The following is a 22,653-nucleotide window of genomic DNA, read 5'->3' as shown; positions in this document are numbered from 1 at the left end:
TCAGTGTGATGGTTTTTTTTCACACAGACCAAACAGCGACACTTCAGTTAGATATAATCTGCATAAAATATATCCGGGAATTGTATTTGATAAATGCCGTTAATATCGCTATAAAACTATTTATCACGTCATCTTATAAATATTCAAGGAGCTACTGAGTATGATATATAAAGATGGCATACCCTTAGATATAGATTTTTCTTGATTATTTTTTGTTTATTATATACTATTCAAAAAAAGTAGGGGATATTTGATTTTGGGGGCATAATAATAAAATATGCAAATGACTACGAAAAAAGTCACTATAGAACCTAACAGAAGAAACATTTCCAGTTACATGTGACGCCCAAACGCACCAATAGCTACCGCATGGAATGCAGGTGATGCTTGGGATCATCATGGGGGTCCAACCCAAGATTTGCACGACTCTGACTTTGAATGTTACAGTCATTGTGGCATTGAATTCCAGGGTGGAAACATCAGTTTAATTGTTTTAGTGACCAGAAACAAATTTTGATATGCGTCGGCTTACCCAAAATGAAAGGTTACGTGCCCTTGGCATGCTACAGATCGGCACAACACAGGCGGTTGTGGTGCGCGGACGATGAATGTTTCTCAGTCTGTCATAAGCAGGCTATGGTCCAGATACCGTGATACACAATCTGTACAGGACAGACCACGCTCAGGTCGACCAAGGGCGACAACTCAAGCCCAGGATCGATTTATCCGTACCTTGGCCTTGAGAAATCGTGTCATCACAGCAAATCAGATCAGCGCTCGTCTTCAAACAGACACTGGTGTGAGAGTGAGTGGCCAGACGATTCGGAATCGACTGCATAGGGGTCACCTTCGCGCCCGACGTCCTCGCGTGATCCCTTGTTTGAGAGATCATCACATTCAGGCAAGACGTCGTTGGTGTAGGGATCGTCAACACTGGGATAATCGACGCTGGAGCAATGTGATGTTTTCAGATGAGTCAAGGTTCACTGTTGATTTTTTGGACAGACGTAGGAGGGTTTGGCGTCGTCGAAACGAGCGCTTCCAAGACGTTAACGTCATCAGACATGATCGATTTGGGGGTGGTTCTGTTATGGTGTGGGGAGGCATCACTGTTGCTGGAAGAACGGCTTTACATGTTGTTGCAGGGCGTGTTACAGGCCAGTACTACCGGGACAACATCTTGGCAGTCCATGTTGTGCCGTTCGCACGACGTCATGGCCGCCGTTTCATCTTCCAGGATGACAACGCAAGATGTCACAGGGCCAGGATCGTTACAGGTCACCTCCAACAACAGAACATCACCACATTACCTTGGCCAGCACTGAGTCCCGACCTCTCCCCCATCGAGCATGTCTGGGACATGCTTGGACAGAGGTTACGTCAACGTCAACAACGTCCTGCCAATGTCCAAGAACTTGCTGCTGCGTTGCAACAGGAATGGGACAATCTGGACCAAAATGACCTTAGACGTCTCATTAGGAGTATGCCACGTCGGATCAATGCTTGTTTGGCAAACAGAGGAGGATTTACCCGTTACTGACTTGGTTGTAATGCTGTGGTAACTTTGCTGTTTGACCCCGGGTATCATTTTACCCTTATAATGGTCAGTCTGTGCCTTACTTAGTCTAACGATCATTTGGAATAAATCGATGAATGTGAACTTCATTTCATTTTGTCATTTGTTTCTTCGTCAGTTTCATTAGGTGACTTTAATAACACTTAAAAATCAAATATCCCCTACTTTTTTTGAATAGTATATATAGAGGATATTTGTCGTTTTGGAGTGAGTGGCATATTTTTTTTCATCGAGAAGCAAGAAAACTTATATTTTCACGAATGCGTAGCATGAGTGAAAATATAGACGTTTTCTTGTTTGGAGATGGAATAAAGTGTGTTATTCGCGACAAAACGAAAAATGTTCTATTTATTTTATGATTTTACAATCATTTTAGGTAAAAACAACTAGCCAGTGGAATAACACTTTTATTTCACTGATAAAACGCGGTATTCCACTACTGATCATAAAATAAATATATATATATATATATTAGCACGAGAAACATCCAGGGTGACATTATACATCATACCTACATATCTGTCATATTATATAGCTACTGAATTACATAGTACGATACCTGCACGAATACATGCTTAGACTTGAGATACCTGTATATAGCTATTTATAGTTCTACCACAGTAAAGCTACTCAGTGTGATACCACTTGTTATAATTTGAATATAATCTTATCTATATCTGCATATTTTAAAGGCACGAGAGGTTGTAAGGCTAAAATAGACAGGACAAACAACTATGCTGTCTTCTTTTTATATGTGTTTACATAGCCTATTATTTTCATCATGCTACGTGTAAAGTTATCGAATATCTGTAGGATTACTTCTGACGTATTCATACGTTTCCGTAAAATAGACAGAACTAACAAGTATGCTGTCTAATTTTTTATATGTGTTTACATATTATATTCACCATGCTACATGTAAAGTTACAGAATATCTAGGATTACTTCTGACGTAATCATAAGTTTCCGCACTAGTGATACATGTTAATCTAAATTAATTATGTACGCAACCAGCACAGTATACACATCCCTAGCTGTCGACTGAATTTTCTTCTGCCAAAGGAGAAATTAATACGGATTACTCTGTTCACAAGTTATTTAACTTGTTGTTTATCATGTGTTTGTATATATGTTTCTTTTATAATTTTGGTTCGTTCTGTACATAGCGATGCTTCGCAAAAGCTTGTCCCAGTCTCAACATGTTTCGTAATAGTGATTGTAAATACTATGTTTTGTTTATTGTTATGTAATATATTGTATATTTGCTTCTCACCTTTATAATTCCATTCATCTAACTTCTAGGAGTGTAAAATATATTAATTTCATATTTAACGTAAATTTTAATTTAAGGTCATATCTCATTATAGATGCATACTCAAAAAGATATAAATATATGTTTGATTGTTCTGTTTTTACATGTGAACGTAAAATACTACTTAATGACAGTCGCGATTAAAACTAATAATATTTGTTCTCTTAAACGGAACAATCAATATTCCTTATATATGATCTTACATCCTATGGTATAAATATTCATCTATTGCTTGTAATTAATATATTGCTAATTATCGGTTGCATAGAACAAAACCCTGGTCCGTTTAATACATTAAGTACAGGTAATATTTCCATTGTCCACCATAATGTATGTAGTTTATTGCCAAAATTAGATATAATTGAAGCTGAATTCTCCAACTATGATATAATATGTATTACTGAATCCCATCTAGACATCGCTATTAAAGATTTGATGATTTTACTGCCTGGTTATACAAGTCCTGTTAGATTAGATAGAAACAGGCATGGGGGTGGGGTTGTTGTTTATATTAAAAATAACCTACATTTTCAGGTAAGTCATGATCTCATAAACCCTGATATGGAAATAATTTTTATAGAGATTTTTACCGATAATACTAAATTCTTACTCGGGTTATTTATAGACCTCCAAATACAAGGATTGCATTTTGGGACATATTTTACGACACGTTATCTAATGCACTTGATAGTGGCCCTTTCTAATTCTAACAGGGGATTTTAACATTAATATTCTAAGTACTTCAAGCAATTGTATTAAATTTAAAAAACTACTACAAAGATTAAATCTCGAAAACTTGATAAAAGTTCCCACAAATTTCTCAACGCTACCCGGCTCGTGTATCGATCTTTTTATTACTAATAAAAAATCACTTATATCAGATACTAATGTTAATGCTCCTATATGCAGAACACATTCACCAATAATCTTATCTTTAAATATAAAAACATAAAATTAACATACAAAAGAACTATTAGAAATTATAAACTTGCTGATTATGAAGGTTTAAATAATGAATTATTAACTATCGATTGGTCAAAAAATGTTTTTAATAATGATGATATTAATAAAATTTATCAAAGTTTTTTAGATGTTTTAAATAAAACAATAATACAGTACATCCCAACAAAAGTAGTAACTACAAGACCAAGTGATAAGCCATTTATGAATAACACTATACGTATAAAAATACGAAAAAGAAATAGAGCACACAAACGCGCCAAAAAACTAATAATCCTAATCATTGGCTATTATTTAGAAAAATACGAAGTGAAGTAATAACATTAATTAGGGAAGCCAAAAGTAATTATAAAAGCAAATTAGAACAACAAATAAATAATAACAACCTGCTTTCAAATAAATGGTGGAAAATAGCTAAATCTATTGTAAATTTGGAAAATGAAAACATGGCCACCTCTCCATTATTATTTGAAAACGCGTTTACACACACCCACTTGATAAGGCAAATATCCTCAACTCTTATTTTGCCTCGATTTCAAAATTAAATGGTGTACCTGACCTCCCAAATTTTGCTTCTCGTAGTAACAACGAATTACATGAATTTATTGTAAGTGAACAAGAAGTAAAAGACCAGCTACTAATTCTTAACTGTTCAAAGCCTCCTGGTCCAGATAATATCAGCCCAGCTGTGCTAAAAAAGATAACTCTGTCAATCACAAGACCTCTCACTAAATTTTTTAATCTTTCATTAGAACGCCAATTATTACCTGATATTTGGAAGACTTCTCATATCATTGCAGCGTATAAAGGAAAGGGTGATCCGCATTACCCTGACAACTATAGACCAATTTCATTAAAATGCTCATTATGTACAATACTAGAGAAAATCTTATTTAAAATTCTTTATAATTTTATAAAAGAAAATAACCTGCTATATAAGTATCAGTCTGGCTTTCAACCAAACGATTCCACAATAAATCAACTTTTAGAAATTTATGATGTTATAATAAGTAATCTTGATATAGGAAAACAAATTCGATTTATATTTTGTGATGTATCAAAAGCGTTTGATAAAGTCTGGCATGTGGGTTTATTGTCTAAATTAAAACAATATGGAATTAATCAAATACTGTGTAAATGGATTGAACACTATTTAAGTAATAGACAACAATGTGTAGTTTTAGAAGGTTTTAAATCAAATTATTTGCATACCGATTCTGGAGTTCCCCAAGGAAGTGTACTTGGTCCGTTTTTATTTTTAATTTATTTAAATGATATCTCTGATAATATAACTAACAACATAAGGCTATTTGCCGATGATACTTCACTTTTTACCATTATTCATAATGATCCCCTGAGTAGCGCGAACACTATAAATAAAGATCTTAATATTATCTCATCGTGGGCTAAACAGTGGTGTGTAACTTTTAACCCCAATAAAACCAAAAAATTTATTTTTACTAGAAAAAATACAATTCATCCAGACGTTATCTTCGAAAATACAAAAGTTGAAAACGTAAATACTCATTGTCATTTGGGATTAACATTTCAGTCTAATGCATTATGGTCAAATCATATTTCAAATTTATACCAGAAAGCTTGCGGTCGTCTAAATATTTTACGTATACTGAAATATAAAATAAATAGAAGTTCACGTAATAAAATATATCTTGCTTTTTTAGAATATGCTGATATTGTGTGGGATAACTGCTCAATGAAAGATTCTGACCTACTAGAAAGTGTTCAAACTGAAGCGGGTAGAATAATAACTGGCGTTAGAAGAAATTCATCCAAAAACAATTTATACAGAGAACTTGGATGGGAACCACTGTCAAATCGCAGGACAAAGCACAAATTAATATATCTATATAAAATAAAAAATAACCTATGCCCCAGCCATCTGTCTGAAGTCTTTAACAAATTTAAACCATTAATATCAAATTATAACCTTCGTAATGAAAATCAGAACCTCAATCCACCATTTTGTAAAACCAATTCGTATTCTAATAGCTTCTTTCCCTGTACAATTAAACTTTGGAACAATCTACCAGAACTTATTAAAAACTCACAAACGTTAAGTACATTTAAATCAGGCCTTTCACGTGTATATCCTTTAATTAGACCACCCTTATACTATAATACCGGAAATAGAAAAGAGAATATTATTCATTGTCAATTAAGAAATAAAGCTAGTAACTTAAATAATCGCTTATTCCACCATTTTCTGAGTGAAACAAAAGTGTGCCCTAATTGTAATTCTACAGACGAAGATAATTACCATTATTTTTTCATATGTCCAGCCTACTCTGCCGCAAGAACATTTCTCCAAAATAATATACACCAGCTTAAACTTAATGTTACAATGGATCTAATTTTATATGGCAACACCGATCTTTCAGATGATACCAATTCTAACATATTTGTAATAGTGCAAAAATTTATAAAAGATAGCAAGCGGTTTTGAAGCTTTAATTATTAAAACTATGTCTACATTATGTAATATTTGAAGCTTTAATTATTAAAACTATGTCTACATTATGTAATATTTTTATATTTTCATAACCTTAAATGTAATTATAATATATATCTAAACATTACACTCCAAGAAATGTATATATGTTTGTAACTCATTACCTATACATATGTCCACCATTGTTTACTGTAAACATAAGATTAAACTATTTTATATGTTTGGAGAGAACTTATATAGGCCTTTACCTGTTGTTCAATCCATTTCAGTTTATGAATAAAATATTGTTTAAACTAAACCCCAGGAACTAACGAACGATCATAATATTTAACACGCATAAACCATTCAGTATCCTTATTAAATATCGTCCCATTCGGTGTATATTGGTATTGATTATCATCCGTTTTATTGCCACAGTTTATACCATAATATTCGCAAAAAGAAAAAAAATTCATTATATTTGTCCCCCGCCTTTCGAAGAAAGCAGGGGACTGTTAAAATGGGTTCGTCCGTCTGTCTGTCTGTCTGTCCGTCTGTCTGTCCGTCACACTTTTTGGGACACAATAACTCTCTTCCTAATTGAGCTAGAATGTTCAAACTTAGTGTATGTGTTTATTAGGTCAATGCCTTGATGGAGTTCGAAGATGAGCATTTTCCGCTTAGGGTAAGCAGAGATAAGCAATTTGATTGGTTGATGCTTTGGGACACGATAACTCTCTTCTTAATTGGGCTAGAATGTTCAAACTTGATCTATGTGTTGATTAGGTCAATGCCTTGATGGAGTTCGAAGATGAGCATTTTCCGCTTAGGGTAAGCAGAGATAAGCAATTTGATTGGTTGATGCTTTGGGACACGATAACTTTTTATTGAGCTAGAATGTTCAAACTTGGTGTATGTGTTTATTAGGTCAATGCCTTGATGGAGTTCGAAGATGAGCATTTTCCGCTTAGGGTAAGCAGAGATAAGCAATTTGATTGGTTGATACTTTGGGGCACGATAACTCTCTTCCTAATTGAGCTAGAATGTTCAAACTTGGTGTATGTGTTGATTAGGTCAATGCCTTGATGGAGTTCGAAGATGAGCATTTTCCGCTTAGGGTAAGCAGAGATAAGCAATTTGATTGGTTGATGCTTTGGGACACGATAACTTTAGTTCTAATTAAGTGAGATTGATGAAACTTGGTGTATAGATTTATTATATGAATACCTTAACTAAGTTCGATAATGAACATTTTTTGCTGAGGGTAAGCAGAGTGATAAGCAATTTGATTGGTAGAAACTTTGAAACACAATAACTCTCCTTCTAATTGAGGTAGAATGTTCAAACTTGGCATAGGTGTCTATTAGGTGAATGTTTAAACTTGATGTATATGTAGATGTTCATTAGGTGAATGTCTTGACTGAGTTCAATAATTAACATTTCGAGCTGAAGCTAAGCAGAGCTAATCGATTTCATTTGTCGATGGTTTGGGACAAGATAATCTTGATTCTATCTGATAGAGAGTGATGAAACTTAGTGAAAAAAATAAATGTGCGATTAATTAATATGTGTCATCTATTTATTTTGCAATTTCGGCGGGGGACATCAGCCTCACTGTTGGCTTGTTAGTATTTATCACATCCATGTTTAACAATAACCTTTGACCTTCTTGAAAGGTCAATGACGTCCCACCTGGACATTTGATAAAGTTCTTGTTTCTTATCAAAATGTTGATGAACGAAATGAATTGATCCGCTTCCACCGAAGGTGATATCGCAGACAAGTTGTCTTATTTTCATTATCTTAGTGCACGCGCAGGGGTCTTTCCTTTTGGAGTAAACCGGAGTACCTGGAGTAAACCCACGAGGTTGAGAAGGCGCCAGGGATCGAAACTACAACTGCAAGACAGAGGTGACCAGCCAGCTAGAGATCGGAGCGCGACACTCTAGACCACTAGGCCAATCAACCCCCTTACCCCAGAGCTGAAATTCACAGACTTCTATTAATTATTTAATTGGCCAAATATTACGTAATTAATTATGATGACTGGTTATTAAGCCTAATGACGTAGAGAACCAGCCTCATATGGACAGTGGAAACTTTTTAGCAGGCGTGTTATTTTGTTATTAACCCAGAATTATATGTTTACCAAATTATAGCCCATTTCATGTATCAACTTATCAATCATTTCAGTTTATTTACGTCAGATATGCCTTGTCTATGAACATACTAATAATCGGCCAAGGACATAATATTAATATTTTTATATTCGCTTGACATTATTTTGCATATTAATACACATTTTACTCAAGTTATATGTTTTCTGAACATCAGAATTCTGCAAAATCTTCCCCCAAAGTCCAGGAAATGGCATTTCAGGGACGCTAGATTCAAAGATTTAACCGCGGGAGCATGCAATCTCTGGTGCCTCGTACACAGTTTGTTCAGTTTAGTCATACAACACAATAACTCTTAGGACATTTTGTCCAATTTATAAAAGCATTACAAGCCCGATCGTATAGCCTAAAGAATAGACAAATAAGATTGTGGTGTGAAATCAATACTATAGTAACCTATGTAAAATTTAAAAGGTCATAACTTACTTAAAGTTACAATTGATCATTTGAATAATTATTGGATCAAAGTTGTTTTAATAAAATTAATTTAGATTGTGTATGATCCTAATTTCAATATTTAACCGTTATTCTGGTATATTGGAGCTTTAATAAAACGTAAGAAAAGTCAGAAAACAACACTACAAGCTGACTCTTAAACACAGATTTTATCTCATATTATTTTATGATTATTTAATTCATATATAAATTTGTTACTTCGTAAATTTTTTTTTTCTACTACTTTTGTGCCTTTGTATTGTAACCGTTTAATACGTGTCCACAGGGCGGATGTTTCTTTAAATAGAATTACTTTTTATATTCGAATTATTCAAGGGATAACGTGTGTTGATTAATGTCCTCTTCCTTGATCCGCGTAATTTAAGATCATGAAAACACCGCGGGAAGGGCGAGAACAAAACATGAATGAATAAATGGCCATTCTTCACACCTGATTACAACACACTATATTATTTTGGCGTTTGTGGTGTGTGAAATAGCTTTATTTAAAGTAGCTAAGTCTCTAACTCAATATCATCCAAAATCTTCGACATTGAAAACACGAATTATTTGTGGGTTTAAAGTAGCTAAGTCTCTAACTCAATATCATCCAAAACCCTCGACAATGAAAACACGAATTATTTGTCAATTTTAATCAACTTTGGTGTTGTGATCTTACCAGAAAAAGATGGGCTTCTGATATTCAATATTTAAGACAAATAAACATTTTACGATTGGTACACGAATCGTGTACCATAATGCGTTTCAGCGCAATTTGTAACAATCGACTCGAAGAACGAGGTTAGACATATTCCACAAGTCATGTCAAACGGCGAGGCCATATTCTTATCTGGAGACAATGCGCAAAAAATTACTATCAGTGTAGACTGGAATAACCAGACACTAGAGATTGCCATTGGATTGAGACTTCTGGCGTATTTCGCCGAACATAACTGCTTTGAAATTAGAGTAAAAACGGAAACGATTGAATGTAAATCAGTTTATTTACATTCACATTACATTATTATATACGTTGCGACCCATTTAAATCAACATTGATCTTACCGGGAAAAGATGGCTTTCTGATGTCCAATATTTAAGACAAAATAAACATTTTACAATTGGTACACGAATCGTGTACCATAATGCATTTCAGCGCTATTTGTAATAAGGGACTCGAAAATCGAGGCTAGGCATATTCCACAAGTCATGTCAAACGGTGACGCTATATTCTTTTATGGAGAGCATGCCCAATAAATACTATCGGCGTAGACTGGAATAACCAGACACTAGAGATTGAAATTCGATTGAGAATACTAGTGTATTTAGCCGAACCTAACTGATTAGAAATTACAGTAAAACAGAAACGATTGAATGTAAATCAATTTATATACATTCATATTACATTATTGTATGCGTTGCGACCCATTTGTGTCAATTTCTAGGTCCCAAATATTAGCGACTTAGCTCCTTTGACGCCCGCTCCCACCGAACATATCGCCGACTAATTATCTTCACACAGAAGCGGTTAGATCTATTTCCCAAGGCCACCTCCTGTCACTGAACTATTGCTATTAAAATGATTGTTTTTGCATTGGCAAAGAAGCAAGGCGATGACTCACTCAGGGTCGATCCTGGGCCATCTTAACGCATGGATATGTTGGGCAGATGACCGACACGGGGTGGGGGGGGGCGAGCATAGGTACCCCATGATTATTATATGTATATGTTGCGACTTGCTGTCAATAAATACTTATATACTTATACCAAACCTGTTTGTGAAGGGTGGGACAGCTCAGGATCTTTATGTCTTTCAACGATTTTTTTTCAAAACGTTACCTTTATAAAACGTGACATATCAAATATTTGATCTAGGGGTGGTTTAGTAAAACCATTGGGATTGCACCGCAATCTGATATGATATTGTGTTATCGACCGAATTTCGTCAACTCTGCCGGTAAAAAAATTACCCTATAGATTTAATAAGTTACATGAAATTTCAATTTATTTATATCCCCTGTCTGTTGTGTCATCTCTTGACAGATTTCAACTGAGATTTTTTTCAAATAAAGCAGCTCTGCCCCATTGTAAATTTTGGACACAGATTTTTTTCTCAAACCTAAATCCAAATAAAATGTGACAAATATGTGGAAGGCCGATTTAAATTGTCACACAACACTGGGGTTTTTTTCCACCACCAAAATAAAACTGTAACACCATTGCACAAACACATATTGTTCATGAATGGCGGGTATGCTGTTTAAATAGATATATCGTGACGTATATCATAATAACAATATTATATATTATGTATAGCATTGTCCAATGCAAATCTCGCTGTGTGCAGTGGACCGAAAGGGAGGAATGTATTTTTTTAACACCCGCTTCGGCAGATGTGATTTAGTAGTTAAACGTATGCAAGTCCGGAGATACTCACAGTATTTTCAGGGTAACATATACAATCATATTAGTGTCTGTACCCATGTTTATATGGCCTGAAAACACAATAAGCGTATTACAGATGAGGTCTTGTAACTCACGCATACTTAATATGCAAATTAGGTCTCGCCAATAAGTAATTTCTATGTTTTTCAATTTAACAGAGTACGTGGGATAATGCCACGAAGAATTGTCTATCGTAGGTAACCAGGATCTCTCCATCTGATATTATGAGTGTCCTATGATTGATGTTATGATTGACAATTTTACTATTTGCAATCTGAATTTTGATAGCCCCCTCCCCCACCTTAGTCGCTAGAGCGTTCACATGATTCTATAGAGTGAGCAAGCACAATGACCGGAATTAGTTGGCATTGGGGTTTAGCTGGCCCAGCATGAGATACAAATCCTGTATATTTTTATTTTTTATTTTAATAATTCGTATGTGCACGAGCCTCTTTAAAAGTGGGAGGAACGGTCGGTGATAGCTTTGATCAAGGCCAATAAGAAGATATTATCAGAGGCCGCTAAAATTTAAAAGCCTTCACCACAAAGTGTACAATGTGAAGAAGCTAATCTACAATGTATTTGCTTTTTTTTTACTAAATACATTCTTTATGATCGGCGGCCCACTGGTAAACATTGATATACACAGTTTTAAAAAATCAGTAAGTCATTCATTTAGTAAATGAAATTGTTTATTTTTGCCTTAAAAAAAAGTAACAATAAGTTGAAATATATTAAATTATAAAATACAAAAACCTGTTTGTGTCGTGTATAATATTTTGAAGAAAGTAGGTGTCATTACACTCGCCCTGTACGTTTAGGAACTGTCCTATTGAATCCTTGTCGAAAAACTTTCGAACCCCAGTCAATTTACTGAGCAACTTTTTACTGCTAAACGGTCGTGTGTCAGTCCCTGTGAACACCTGTACAATGTAAAGGAACATTTTAGTGAGAAAATAAGACCTTGCTTACCTCGCTAGAGACAGTATGCGCGACACAACATGCTGTTAAAAATACGCCCCCTTCTGCTAAACGGCTTGGCAGAAGCCATTAAAATCTAAATATAGGGTAACGCACAAATTTACATAACTCGGCCATATATAACGAAACGAAAATTATGTAAGCAGGGGCGGGGGCGGGGGCGGGGGGGGGGGGAGTCTTTAAAAAGATGAGAATTGTCAGTTATTTAAAACGTAAAATGTAAAATAAGACTAGAATAACCTGGATTTACACCATAAAAATAATTAAGAGTTTTAAAATAAAACCTTTTTTTATGTAAATAACAACGGTAAAAATAAAAACTTAGTTCCCATTACACTTGTATAAAATATATTACAAATAGAAGAATCACTTTGGTCCCATTGTCAAATCTAATCTGGTTATGTTGGCACTCATAACTCTAACTTGTTATTTTTATTAAGTTCATTTTACTGTGTCCTTCCATCAATCACCTACAATCAATTATAAATGTTCATATTATCTTGGATATATACATGTGTGTATCCAGTGTTGCAAAGGGGTTATCCCAATTTTTGTAAGGAATAAAAAGCAGTAGGTTGTGGTTTAACGTCTGCGTTCACACAGTAGTGACATCAAATAAAAAGTACACAGATATTTGTATGGGTGGTTTATATGATGGGTCCTAAATGCCAAGAGTTCACACCGTTATGACACTGGTTTGGTTTATTGGCTATTTAGACCAGTTTATCCATCTATCTACAGTCCTCGTAGCCATTCTAGGATTCTCGCCCATTCTTCATGAATACCACGTGTTACGTTTTTGCAAAACTTCCCTTATCAGGGATGCATGGTTTTGCGCCGCCTGGTAAGGATAAGGGTCTAGTACGAAGTTTGGCTTGGTTTATTAGCTATTTAGATGAGTTTATCTATCTACCCACAAACGTCAACCTCGTCGTAGCTATCTATGTATTCTTTAGGGTAGATGCTCACCGATTCTTCATGAATAGCACCCGGTAACCCCTCTCCCATACAAAGCTTTAAGTAAGAACACTTAGGGAAGAACTTGGCATGCTCAATCCACGGATCATCACCAGACTGCCAAAACTTTACGATACCTTTACATGCAAAACACTGGACACGGTCACCAATTCCTGTATAATAGAAACCGGCTCTAGCTAATTCTTGTGGTGTTTGGTTTCTACTTGTCCAGTTCGTGAAGCTGTTCAATCGGTTGCGTTCTTTTGTATAGTCTGTATATACATTTTGTCTAGTTGCTTGTGGAGTACAAGGCTTGTCAACAAGATGAAGATATACGTGCTTAGAATTAGATTCAACTGTTCTTTGTTGTGTTTCTGGTGATTTATGAAAGCTTGGTGGGTTATAGACAGGTGCTGAGTTCATCGTAGATGATCTGTATCCTGAGGTGTTATTTACCATTGGATCAGCTCCATTGTGAACTGGTCTCAATCTTTCTTTAAGGAACAAACAATCTGGGTAGTTTCTTCGATGTTCTTCCATAGGATTGTCCGTAGGTCCCCAGTTTGACAACTCTCCGTCACAAAATGAACAGATGACCTTATCTCGCTCGCCACTGTAGTAGAATCCTGCTTGAACAAATTCATATGGTGTTGCCGAGTAACTTAATGGCCAATATTGAAAGGTTTTTAGTCTTTCTTTCTCAGATACAAAACTTCTAGGCATAGCTAGATATTTGATTTCAGAGTTCTTCTGTGCGTTTTCTAATGCTTCTTTAGCAGAATGGATTTTCGTCGTGTAGTTTTTTTTTAGTTAATTCCTGAAAAATATAAATACGTGCCTTTAAGTCTAGTTATGTATTTAAACAATCAAAACTCGTCCACTCGTGTTTATCTAAAAGGGGGAGCCACGGTGGCACAGGTCTCGCCAGGTTAGGTCTTCTGGTAGCGGCCTAGCGAATACTCACTTCTGATCAATGTGCCCACAAATAACTCAAATTTCGAATATTCCTATGCGCAAACTAAGCTAATGAAGACGGGCCAACTAAATGTAACGCAGCCCAAATAAAAATAATACAGTACATTTTACGTATCTAAACTAATAGGTTGTATGCTTGATCAATAAAATACAAAAATGAAGAATAGTAAAGCACTTTCTAAACAATGTGAGATAGCCTAGATGGAAGACCCACACATCACTTTAAAATAAAAGTAAATAATCTAATCGATTTACCTTTATTGAATTCTGAATATGCTGATATCAAAGATTATAATATCGTTATTGAAATCGTAGACTTTCAACCCACTATTTTATCATTAACACTATATATAGACTCGTCGACTATACATGTATAATATAATGACATGTCACGTGATATTTATATTACATGTGTACGCATAGGTAGAATGTACTAGAATGTTCAATGGTTTACGATAACAATTTCTAGACAAATCATTAGCCCTTTGATATATTTCTGTTATTACCATGTATAGCCAATATACATTTTAGATGATTTTTCTCTGTAATCTCTGTACCATACAGTATTATCTATGGTCCCACATACGTTATCGTAATTTATAATGTCTCTTTACCTTGTATAGTCACTGATAATAGCGGATAAACTGGTTTCAGTAACTAAATTGGTGTAAAAGAAACCCGTTAAATCCGATTTCAGTATAACATTTATGAGTAAATCAAATCAGGTATAATGTAACTTCCATGCTCATGCTTGTACATGTAGTTGTGAATAATTATTTTCTTGTTTTTATACAAGGTTGGATACAAACCGAAACTATACTACTATTTTTAGCCCTTCCTTAAACGTGTATATGCTTTACTTCTTACATGTGAAACCCATAATTATTGTTAGCATTACCCTCTTCAATTATATACATTCGCATGACTAATAGCTGGTGTTTTATTAAATGGACTAACCTTTTAAAAGAGAGAGAGTGAGAGTGAGAGAGAGAGAGAGAGAGAGAGAGGGTTTAACGTCCACTCGACACAAACTAGGTCATTTCGGGACTAACATATGGTTTAATTTTCTTTCAATTATTCGCTTGCGCGTAGGGGTCTTTAGCAGTGGGAGGAAACCGGAGGACCCGAAAGGAAGTATAACAACATAAATAATGTGAGATAAGAAGTTTAATAGTCAACCACAAACTATTTAAATCGATCAATGGCCATTTATTTAGATTAGTTTCTATCGATTTCACTAGCCAACTAGAGGCGTCTGCATTTCCGCTAATACCGAGGTCAAAAATTATCTAATATACACATGTATTGGTCTTGCCTCATGTTACGTCTGTAACACTACCCTGGCCACCATTCGAAAATCAAACTATGAACAATTGTAAAACTGTCTTTTACTTTTTTCATTTAACATTGATTGGATTTTACTTTAAACACAGGTATCTCTAATGTTAGTGGAATGGACTATTAATTTATTTTTGATACAAATCAAAGCGGTTATTTTCATCAAACACGGACTGCCACCCTACAAAATAAACCAACAATTGTATAATGACTGAATCTATTTAATTTGGGATCAAAAATAAAATCAATGAGATCGGGGTGATCAGTGAACTTGCGTAAATCGTGCTACCCTTTCACCAAAAGGGGTGGGGGATAATTCGATTTTGTACAGTTTATTATATTTAAGTATACTCATGAACAGGCTTTTTTTTTTATTTAGTTTCAATGATATTACTAGTAGTTATTTAGTTCCGAGAAACCGTCGATCTCGTATTGATTCACACAATTGTAATTCAAAGTTTCGGAGCTATTGAGTAAAATAATACAAGTACATCCATATTAGCCAAAACGTTCTTAATTTAGCTGAAATCCACTTGATGAGTTATATTAAAGTATAGAAGTCAATATTGTTGAAATTTGCCCCTGTCATTCATTTTACGAATACTTTTTTTGAAAGAATTAATCGGAACAATATTGCTACTAAATATAGATACATTTGCACATTCGAAATTCAGAATATTTATGTATCACATCACTAAATTTTTACAATATTTGTCTTCCTGTACATATTATGTTTCAATGACATTTATAGCTGAAAAGGAAGTACACAGGACTTTATATGGGAAAAGTTACTGGTTATTACCCGTTATGTTTACACTAGGATTTTCTAGTATTTATCAAGTAAATGATGTAATTAATAAATATAGGTTGCCAGGCGACAAGACATACGACCATCGCAGCTCATGTCGTATTTCGGTTATTTTACACTAAAGAACACGAAACAGATCAAAACCAACAATGTATGAAGTAATTAACAGAAATAATAAAATCAAATTGGCTTCGGGTTCTTAGTCGTGCAAACATTTAATATACTTGATATCTATTGCCATTGTTATTTAAATCATAGTTTTAGCTGTTGGAGTGGTCGGAAATACATAAACATCAATAGGATTCTTAGTCTCATGAACGTAAACAACCGCATAATCACTTTAGGAGTATTCTAGAAATTGTTAATTATTTAGATGAATATTAAAGTAACATCCCCTGTGATCAACAGCTGCACTGACGACCTCTGCCTAGAAAGTGATATTTCTTGCTTAACGTCCACTCGACACAAAATAGGTCATTTTAGGACTAACATATGGTTCAATTTTATTTCAATAATTCGCTTCCACATAAAGGTCTTTAGCAGTGGGAGGAAACCGGAGGACCCAGTGAAAACCAACCAGGTTGAACAGGCGACCCTACTCCTTGTCACGTACAACAGGGAAATCTAAACCACGCCAGTTGACTCAATGACAGACTTTATGATACAGCGGGCACGTGCTAACCATTAGCCCCCCCCCCCAAATGGTTATAAAATATAGCACAAAACGTGTGCCTCTAGAGGTGGTGGTTAACTATGATATATCGTGACTATCTTTAGATAAAATTAGTGTCCTTCGAAAGGACTGGATCCTAAATCGTTTGAATTTCTAATTACTGTTGACGTGTGGCCAAACTGCTACTCGAATATATTCAATCTACCTTCCTCTAATCTCAAAGAAGAATAATCTAAAAACTGCCTAATTTCATTATGAAACAAATAAGTTAAAATATGATCCAAGCTAACAATCTCATTCACCATGTCTGCTTCCCAACCCACAAAAAGGGTCATACCTTGGACTGTGAGTCTGAAAGAAGCATTAGGGAGGTCAGTGTGCTAGATTTACAAATCTCAGACCACTTTCTTGTTTTATGTGTTTTGGACATTACCTGGCCAGCTCAACCTGTTAAAGATATTAAGTCAAGAAAATTAAGAAGAATGGATACTAATGCATTCCTTCAAGATCTGCCAAAGTCTGAGTTACTATGTAATCAACCAGCCACACTTAATGAGTATGTTCTCTTATACAATGATGTATTGAGGAGATTCTTCTTGACAAGTATGCACCTGTTGTGACTAAGACAATCCCTTACAGACCAGATTTACCATGGATTTACACAGAAAATATCCGCTCAGCTAAAAACAATAGAAGAGACGTTGGAGGAAATCTGAATTGGTGGTTCGCCGTCAAGTCTACCTGGATGCAAGAAATCCTGTTACTAAAAGGGTAATCTGCTAAACATATATGAACACCAAAACTGTTGAATCAATTACTGATTCTAATGCTCTTTACACAAGCTGATGTTACGCCTAATGGGTAAATATGCCAGTCTCGCAGATCTCGGGGAAGCAAAGGTCATTGCAGAGGCTTTCTCGGAGCAAAAATCCATTAAACAAACTATATCTGGGTCTTATTTTAACAAATATTATAAGACTTAAAATCATCATTCATGAACAATTAAACTATTGTTAAGTTGGGGTTTAGGGTGATGTAAGCATTTGAATGTTTTTTGTTTAACGCGTAGAAAAGATGATGGCCCATGTGGCGTTACAGCGGTAGATTTTTTTTTATCAGAAAGAGTGAAGTTTCATGGACACACGAGTGCTGTGACCCAATCTGATTAAAAGAAGATCCTTTTTCGTTTTTTATAGTTCAAAATTTCGTTTTATTTGTCTGTACAACACTAGGATCTTGAAGAGTTGTTATATAACCTTCGTTCTGAATGGCGTGATGGATTAGCCAATGAAACCATCGGTTACGGCGTGCGATGCATGAAACTGTGGGTAAACCACTAGAAACGTCAAATGGGATTTATTTCAGTAATTCGCTTGTGCGTAGGGTATGCGTCTTTAGAGCTAGTAACAAAGTTACTTCTAAATTCACTAAGGCGCCAAATAACCACATGATTTTACGGTTAAATAAAAGCATATTTCAAAGTCTTGTGGTGTCGCTACGTTGCTGCGAGAATAAGTTTAAAAGATAGAAAAAGAACGAAACTACATCAGGTGACTTTGAAGCAAGAACCGTTACAATATATATGTCATTGGTTACAATCAACTAAATTAGAAATTATATCGCCGAGTTTTAATCAAGTTCGTTACTACCTATTTTTAAAAGTCAAGCGCGTAAAGAAGACAAAAATGTTCATGGCTTTATTGATAAATAATTGAATGCATATTGTCACGTGACTGTCTAATTTGGGCGAATGTTTGCTGTCTGCAGAGCACAGGCGACCCCATGACTGAATAGTTTTCATTCGAGGATTCTGATCAGTGGTGGATCATGCTGACAAGAGAAGGATAGATTTTATTAGCAACATACTTGAGGCTATAAACCACTCTATCAGAGTACCTTATTAGGGAGATCCCAAATATTCAGAATTCAGTGTCAATGGTTTACGTGCCTTCAGTAGAATCACTGTGTCAGAGTTGTCAGTTATCCTAAATAGATCTAAACCAACACCCTGTCCGTTGGATCCTGTGCCAACAGCGTTGATAATTGAGAATCTAGACATCCTGCTTCCAGTGGTAATGAAATTGGTGAATCTCAGTCTGTCTTCCGGATGAATACCAGCAACTTTTAAATCTGAATTAGGAAAGCCGCTTTTGAAGAAACCGGGCTTAGACTCGGACCAATTAAAGAATTATCGTTCAGTAGCCAATCTCCCATTCATCTCTAAAATTATAGAACGAGTAGTCTGTCTCAACATCTGTCACATCAAAACTCTCTGAACCTTTTCAATCACCATAGTGTTCTTATCACAGTACCGAACCTGCTCTTCTCAGAGTCGTAACAACCTTAAAATGAGACTAGATGGTGGTAAAGCTAAAGTTGGTACTGCTTGACCTCACTGCAGCTTTTGATACGATCACGGCTGTCTCCTTTGAAGACTTGCAAAGGACCATGGACCGTCTGGTACCGTATAAGAGTGGTTCCAGTCATATTTTCAAAACAAATCGCCAAGTGTAATCATTAGAGAAGACATTTCTGATCCTGTTGACCTCACGTGTGGGGTTCCACAGGGCTCGGTATTGGGTCCGGTGTCATTTACCTTATACACCAGCGATCTTGGAAGGATAACTGGTTCTTAGACACTCTTACGCGGATGACACACAAGTCATGGCAATAGTTGACCCAATCCCTGTTTCGGCCATTTCAGTAGTACAGTCCCAGATCTCTAACTGTTACTGTGAAATCAAACATTGGATGACATCGAATAAAGTCGAAAATTGTGGTATTCAAGACATAACAATTGGTGTTCACTTCTCGCTTTAGACACATAACAAGCACTCTTAAAGACTAACATTTTCTACCAGTACACTTTTGTGCTTTACTTTTCGCTACATGAACCGTTTCGGTCAGAAGTGTTTCTCCCATGTTGCTCCAACAGAATGATATGAATTACAAATGGACGTCAAGAACTCACATTCCTTAGAAGTATTTAGATCTAGATTTCACAACAGATTCCAGGGTATCTCTAACTGGCTATCTGACTTAGAGAGCGATTGTTATTTCTTCATCGAATATTTAGGCGGATTTGGGAACATTGAGGTTTGATCGTATAATAGACTGCAATTAAACAGCGGACAAAGAAGTTGACAGAAAATAATTGAAGAAGTTACTTAGGCCCCCAGTATGTATGGTAAGTAATGACAAATACATCCAGGTGACAAACGTGGCTTCTAAAACTAGATTTTTATATGTTCACTGTGTGTGTGTGTCTCTGTGTCGCCTACAGGCCGCAATTCTTAAGTGATCATCTTGAAACTGTTACATACTTATTCCTTATACCCTAAGGATGACCCCTATTATTTTTGGTGCATGCCCGATCCCCAGGGGCAGAGCCAGGCCCATTTTCTTTTTGTGTGTCGCCTACAGGCGACAATTCTTATGTGATCATCTTGAAACTTTACATACTTATTCCTTATACCCTAAGGATTATCCCAATTGTTTTTAGTGCATGCCCGATCCCCACAGGCAGAGCCACGCCCATTTCTTGTATTTGTTTGTTTGTCGTCTACAGGCCGCATTTCTTAACGTATCATCTTGAAACTTTGCATACTTATTCTTTGTACCCTAAGGAACATCCCTATCGTTTGGGCTGCATGCTCAACCCCCAAGGGCAGAGCCAAGCTCATTTTCTTTTTGTGTGTCGCCTACAGGCCACAATTCTTAATCGATCGTCTTGGGATATGTATTCCTTATAGCTTAAGGACGACAACTGCATGTCCCAACCCCCAGGGGCAGAGCCACGCCCAATTTTTGTGTTTATCGTTTACAGGCCAGAATTCTGAATGGATCAACTTGGCATATGTATTCCTTATAGTCTATGGGCGTCAACTATTGATTTGGTGAATGCCGCGACCCACAGGGACTGAGCCACGTCCAATTTTTGCCTATAGGGCCCTAAGGTCACAATTCTGAATGGATTATCGTGGAACTTGGTATACGTATTCCTTATACCCTAAGGACGGTAACTATTGATATTTCATTTCAATAACAAGGTGGTACCTATTTATATTGTTCCATATCCAAACCCCAGGGGCAGAGCCACACCCAATTTTGGTATTTATCGTCTACAGGCTGCAATTCTGAATGGATCATCTCGGAACTTTACATATTTATTCCTTATACCGTAAAGACAGCAACTATTTATTTTGGTGCTTGTCCCGACCTCCCGGGGCAGTGTCACACCCACTTTTTTGTTAATATTTTGTCTGTAAATTTGACAAAACAAACCCAACGCCTAGCCTTCTTTGCCTCTTGTCATATTACAGTCATTTCATATTTCATTCTCTTCATTTTAAAAAGTACCATATCAATCAAAGCTGGAATGTGGACGTATATTGCAGCGTTAGCGATGCTCTCGTTATAGCCTGGAGTATCTCCTCGCGAATACAATGTTTTGGTACGGATGTGAAGCAAATTTTTGATAAGATTGATTACTTTGACTATGTTTTTAGTCCAAATATATCATTAAATCAATATTAAATGTCATTTATTTTATCCTCCATATAATGGCACCTACAAATTTGTAACGTGGGTAACAGTATCATAATATGTAACGTGAGTAACGCACATTACCTCTATATATTTCAGTTAAAATTAATATTTTATTATCTGTTTTTATTTTAATTGTTTTATTATTAACAAAAGGTACAATTTTATGGATACACAATTACTGAGTTTAATACTAAGCGACGTTTCGACGAGGATACTCTCGTCTTTATCAAGCAAATTATACAGGTATGTAAATAGTAGGTAAATATATACAGAATATGCAACAAAGATGAGAATCGAATACAATTAAACCTTTGATTAGGGGGCCATTTGTAACAAAACCTACACAACGGAAACTCTTACAGGGATTAAAAGGAGGGGGGGGGGTCCTATTATTTATAAAGATCAATGTATTAACACCATTAATGGGAAACCAATCAACCTGCCATCAACTCCGAGGCGCAGGCAGGCTGTCTGTAAAAGACTGTTCTTCTCAGAATGTGCTGGAAGTTCAAAATCAATTACCTGGTATATCAGCAACTAATAAAAAAATTCAAAAAAGGTCTGCAATCCCTCCTATTGCCAAAAAAAACAGTAATAGATTTCTGTCATCGTACTGATATAAGTAGACAAGCACCAGGTAGAAAGGATGTAGCACTAGTACGTGATAGTGATGGGGTGAAATCTTAAGATTCAAACAAGACATCATACATCTTCTTTTTTGTGAAGAATATCCTATTTGAAAAAAGGAAAAAGTAAGTTTGCTGAATTGCGGCCAAAATATGTCCAACTGAGTAACAAATTGTCCCATAATGTGTGTCTTTGTAGATATCATGAGAACTTTATAAATGCTATAAATTCCTTACAATGCTTTTCCTGAAGTCCCTGCCTATATATCGTGTCTACCCAAATCATTACTTTATGAACCAGCCACACGTGAATGTTGGCTCAACAATTTAGCAGAGATGGTAATGGTGTACAATTAGTTCAGCTTGAAGCATCGTGGTATTTCTGGAAATTTG

This window comes from Patella vulgata, chromosome 8 (assembly GCF_932274485.2).
Source record: "Patella vulgata chromosome 8, xgPatVulg1.2, whole genome shotgun sequence".
Lineage (NCBI taxonomy): Eukaryota > Metazoa > Mollusca > Gastropoda > Patellidae > Patella > Patella vulgata.
This window is presented reverse-complemented; position numbering follows the sequence as displayed.